This window comes from Diadema setosum, chromosome 9, assembly GCF_964275005.1.
Source record: "Diadema setosum chromosome 9, eeDiaSeto1, whole genome shotgun sequence".
In the NCBI taxonomy this organism is placed as follows: domain Eukaryota; kingdom Metazoa; phylum Echinodermata; class Echinoidea; order Diadematoida; family Diadematidae; genus Diadema; species Diadema setosum.
Window position 1 is genome coordinate 36,305,809 of NC_092693.1, and position 6,275 is coordinate 36,312,083.

Genomic DNA, 6,275 nt, shown 5'->3' on the forward strand with positions numbered 1-6,275 from the left:
TATCCTTGGGTGTATTAGGTGACAGGAGGAACGCCCAATGTGTCACAGCAAACACCACGGACAGTCGGTGAAGTGCTGGGCACATCAAACGACTTACTACCAAACTTTGGATGGTGGATAGGTGTACCAGGTGTACTTCTCACAATTCTGATAAGTTGCAAGCGTTGTCGTAGTACTTCGAAGCGTTTCAAGAAAATCTGGACATCACCCATATATACCATCTAGACCTACAGATGTCTGAGGAAGAAACAATACTGCCTGCTGACCCCAAATATTAAAGGCGCATAGACCCAGTAATTGCGGAGGCGCTGTTGGATGATAGTGCCGATCTCCATTAGCATTGATATGAAGATGAAGAAGTTGAACTGTCATTAAGAGTAATTGAAGGTGTTGCTAGGTAACGTTGCCTTCGTTGTCTTCTGCGCATCACACAGTTTGTAGTGTTGCCAGGGTGCGAGCTTCTTAGTATGACGTCACAGAAGAAGTTTGCTAAAGCTATCATCATTGAATCGAATCATGAGCTGAACTGTGATTGGACCACAGACTATAGCGGATAGGACTTCTTCAGACTCATGGAAATGGGTCACAGAGTAACATGGGTGTATTCCGGGGGGGGGGGGGGGGGGGGTCGTGAGAGTCATATGACCCCCAAAAAAAAAAATTTTAGAAGGTCCACATTTTTGCAAAATACAATTTTTTTTTTGAGGGCCTTTCCCCAAATAAGAGTGCACCAGATCATTCAATTTCAGTTCAAAAAATGAAAAATCTCCTTTGTGCGGGCCCACACTCTCCCCCTTCGGTTCATCTCCATAGACTTTCATAGTACACAGTGAAAGGACGCAGACGCGGTGTAAAGAAATATGTGTCAGACACCACAATTTAGCCCTTCACATCATTCTTATGAATATCAATTTTTCTTACTTTTTGATTGAACATTAACCCCAAAAGTATGCACCAGATCGTTGAATTCCAGTTATAGAAATGCAAAAGCTCCCTGTGTGGGAGGGGGTCACTCCCTCCCACACCCTTCCCTTCTATCCATCTCCCCTGACTTACTCTAGCACACAGTGAAGACGCACGCAGATTGGAAAAAATGGTGACAGACCCCTCAATTTAGCCATTCTGATTATTCTTGAATATATTTCTCGCTTTTTGATTAACAATTTTCCAAGTATTTCCCACCAAAAAGTGTACCAGATTGTTGAATTTCAGTTCTAAAAATGAATAATACCCTTCATGTGGGCCCACACTCTCATCCTGCTCATCTGCTCCCTCGCTTCAGTGTTTTCCAAAAATATTTAACATACTCTTCCCCCCCCCAAAAAAAAAAAAAAAAAAAAATTCCTGTGTATGGCCTAGCTAGTATTATCAGGGACATTCAAATGCGCACAATTGCGCATTTCTGTATTTTCTTCGCATACTATCTTTCATTGCAAAAAGGTCCAAAAATTAATGATCACGACCCCCCCAGAAAAAATCCTGGATACACCCCTGAGTAAACGCTAAAGAGGAGTCAATAGCATAGGTCTCTGTATTAAACTTGCACCATCTGCCCGCATACGTATTCGACTAAACCACTGGGTCTATTTAATATGTGCCTTTTAAAAGTAGAAGTATCGGTGGTATTGTAACTATTAAGAGCACAACAAAGTAATATAACCAAGTACAATGTATCTGTAAAGTATGAACATGTTACTCTCTATCACTTAGTTCTAAGCCCCCCTCCCTCCACATCGAGAAGGTATTCCCATGCCTTTCTACTTGATGTACTAGTTGTAGATGGCATAAGTCATCTGTGTCTTCTTTCCAGAATGCAGCAGAGACATGGAAAAAAAGTTAACATTGCCTATGAATTCAGAGTGGTACTTTCCAGTGTACTGCTCCCTCTCTTAATATGGCAAATTGCTGTAGATCGAGCTTCCATTGAGAGAGACAACTCTCCATCTCCCCTCCTCACTATCTTTCTAACAAAGCAAAATGAAGTATATGCAAAAAAAAAAAATAATAATAATATTATATATTCAACTGTCCAGAGGGGTGCATTCACAAATTCTTTAAATAGGGGAGGCACCTTTGCAAAATTAAGGGGGGGGGGGGGTGGGGGACACAAGCTCCCCCCTCCTCATTTTTTTCTTGTTATTTCTTTTTTTTTAAACCAAAGATAAAGAGGGGGAAGAGTGCCCAGAGTGCTTCCATCTGGATCCGCCACTGGTCTGTGTATGCAATAAGTTCCTCCAATTTTTATGTACTGATCATATATTGTGTTTATAATAACCATGTAACAGTGTTTGGGGTGTATGACATAGCATGTCTTCCAGGGGTACCAGAGCCAAAAAACAAAGCAGCGGAAGTACTGTTATGTGTATCTGTCTGACAATGTATCCCGTGTTCACACGAGCAGGACTCTCCCTTCTCCAAAACCACAGTGTGCTTGCTCACTAGAGCTTCAAATTCTCCTGGTGTTCCTGCAAAGCTAAAATGTTGGAGTTCGGGGACAAAATTTGGAAGGGTTGGGAGAGCGACTTTGGACATTATTGCTGCCCATACAGCTGTATTCAGTAAAAAAAAAAAACCAACAAAAAACAACAACAACAACAACAACAACAACAACAAAAACACACTCACGGTAATTCCAATGTCAAGTGGCAGGATTCGCCCCAAACCCTGATCAACCCGGTAGCTTGGGGAGAATGGAAACAGTAGTGTGGACAGTGTGTAGTAAAAAAAAAAAAAAAAGAGAAGTCTCCTGACTGTTTGAACACCGGTATATATAGTGAGCAATTCTTCCTATTGCATTATCATGCATAATTATACATTGTAACTTCAAAAACTCAAACAGCAGCAGGGTTACAGTATATTTACTTTCTGTAACAATGTGTCAACAATGCTGTGCCAGTGCGTAGTGCGCGAGCTCTATTTGATGGTACCCTATCCCCAATTGACCATTTATAGTTACGGAGATTTTCTCAGCAATTGTTATATGTTGGAAAAAAGTAATCTGAAGTTCTTCACTCTGGAAAAAAATCATTTCTATTAATTGTGAAATGACAATGACTTCTCAGTCATAAAAGGGAATAATTAGATGGGATTATAACATATATGCACGTATAGGCTCTGCCCATGCCTGCTGCACAGTAACTCAGCATTACTGAAAGTGCACAAGTTGACACCAAAAGTGTGACCCCGCTTGACCTTTACATTTTGTATGTGGTGTGCAAGATCACCTCATTCATTCGCATGTAGCATACGACCAGTGTACAGATCTGACAGCTAGAAACAAATTAACCTATTCTTGTGGGAACCTGGTATACCAGGTTCCCAAAATATAGACAAGAGTGCCTGCATTTGTGGCCTAAATTCATGTTAATTTGTGTTATGCTGACCACAAATGGCTGTAGGGGCCTACTAGAAAGATTAGAGTTTCTTCTATCAGTATCTGTTTGCTTTCTATATGAAAATTATGTGTATCGCAGTATTACTTGCATGTACTCCAGTGTAGTGTGTGCTTGCTTTACTGTAAAACTTGTATAAAGATATACTGTATGTAATGCGCTCAAGGTTGAGCTCAGCAGCTAACTTCGCTGACCCCATTTACATGGTCTGTCAGTGTGTCTTTTGTGTATAACAAAAGAGTTTGTTTTGTTGCAATTTTAACCACTCTCGAAATCTTCAGGAAGTTCCGATTGACAACAATTTAGACTTGCTAGATATATTGCACATACAATATATTCCGACTGAAACAAAAAGACATGTGCATCAATTTTCTTGCCAAAAATCTATTTTTCTATCAAGTTACCCGATGACAAATTTACTGGATGCATTTCCGTTTGGCTTGCCGTAGATGAGAGCCCCAAAATCAAGCAGTATTTAGTGGATGCATGACTTTTTTGTTGTTGTTGTTTTGAAACCAATGGACATCTTGTACCGAGTGTGTGAATGCTTACTTGGTGCGTGAACCTTTGTTACAAGTGCGCGTACCGGTAATCTAAATTGCTGCAAGTGCATGATAACATGTTTACCACTGTGACTCAACGTGCAGCCAGTACAAAATCAACACATAGCTCTCAACCAATGAGATTACAATATTCTCTCTACCCATTCTATAATTAGGCCGATATATAGGCCTACTTCTACTAAGAATATCCTCCTCTGAATTCTTCTGAGTCAGATGCCTGTTTTTCCCCCAAGTACAGTCTTCCAGTATTGTGATATTCAAGTGTGCAATGCACAGTTAAGATTCAACTTCTTCATGTGCTTCAGAAGTTAAGAAAACAATTTCCAAGTGAGTTACTGGCAGATTTTTGAATAATAGACGATGGTCAGTATTATACGTATGCAATCACTCAAAGAGAACATGTGAATAGATGCTAGCTGTCACTCAGAACACAACAATTAAGGCAATAAGTATTAACCATGTGTTGTGCAAAGTATTAGTATCTATCCTGACAAGAATGTTTAGTAATCAGGTTATGGGTTAAAATCCCACCAGAGTATGCATTCCCATGATTTTCATTGTTGCTTTTACTACAAATACTGAATAATCAGTGTTTGCATGTTAACATCATTGAAGGGCAATTTGTTAAACAGTTGCAATAACAAAAATTGAAGTTAAAAATAATCACCAGAAGAATCATTTGTTCGAAGCAAAATATCCGTGAGATAGAACCAAGGCCATGTCATCGGCATTTAGCAAGGAAATTTTGACAGGCAGGAATTGGGATACCAAAGCACGAGACATTTTAGTTATACTTATTTGTATACGTGTGTGCCTACATGTACATGTACATTTATTTATGCAAAGACATCTTGGTGCTACATGTACATTTCTTAATGCAAAGACATCTTGGTGCTACATGTACATTTCTTAATGCAAAGACATCTTGGTGCTACATGTACATTTCTTTATGCAAAGACATCTTGGTGCTAAATGCAACAGCATTTTCACAAGTTCATGTTTCTGTGTTAACTTTTTATACACCCTTATCAACAAGGATAATTTTCAGTTCGCAAATTTTTTTCCAAAGGAATTTTTATGCCCATTATATATACTTGAAGCTTCAATGAATGGCTTGTGTGCATATGAGTATGTGTGTGTGTTTGTGTATGCATGTGTGTAGGCCTACGGGCACATCAGTCATTTCAAATGGTGGAATAATAGACAGTTGTCTTCACGTAGAGTACAATATTTTATATATGCAGAAGAATTGATTTTAAGAGTAGGTAATCTTTTGTAGATTTAACTAGAAATACACATTTATCAAAGTATTTTGAGGGGGTTGCAAATAGCTAGGCCCTAGATTTGAACAACTTTGATGGACATGTGCCTTTTGTATTGTACATTTAAATGCACTGGGATGTAACACATTATTTTGCACATTCATGTAAGTTTTCCAACGTGAAATAAAAAATGAACAATGGTAAAGATGGCTGTGGTATAATTGTCTTCATTTTGTGTTTAAGTGAAAAGTACAATAATGCCTGTGAACACAAGACTCTTTGAGAGTGTTTGTTACATTTTGTGATTTTGCCAAATCAGTGTTGTTGATAAGCTGTATCTTGCTTTCCATGTGTAATTGCATAACTTTACACAGTGGGGGTGGGGTGTATTTCAGAGGAAATGTTGAAATTTCATATGGAACTTCTTGGTTGTGTATGTTATGGAACAAATTCCTTAAGTTTTTTCAAATCTCTTTGTTATTAATACCCCTCAACTGAAAAAGGAACATAAGTATTGCATTTAACCATCTTGTGCTCATTTTTGCATAATTTTGTTTGCCAGGTTTTAATAGAATCTTTGTGTCAAATTTTTCAGATTATATAACTGGATAATGTGTGTTTCCACATGCTTGATAGCAATTACAGAAGTACCATTTTTCACTGATTTTTGTTTCATGTTCTGTTCTCTACACACTAATAACTGCTGCCGAAAGTATTAAACAGGACAGCAAACTGCTGCTCGCTCGATTTGTTGTGAATGAGGAATGATGTATACTTAAATAGAAACACAATTTTTTGTTGAAGCAATACACGTGAACACCTGTAATAGAGCGCTTAACTTCTGGGCAGCAAGAAACATCATGGGTACAAAGGAGAGATACATGTGTACTTGCTTCTTCTCCTTCTCTTACACCTCCCTGTTCACACCAATCACATTCACACATAATGATGCAGGTTGAGATATGAAGTGAGAGTAAATAATTCAATACTGTGCTCCCAAATAAGTATGGAGGCATGAACACATTTAAAAACACATCATAATAACACAACATTTTTCA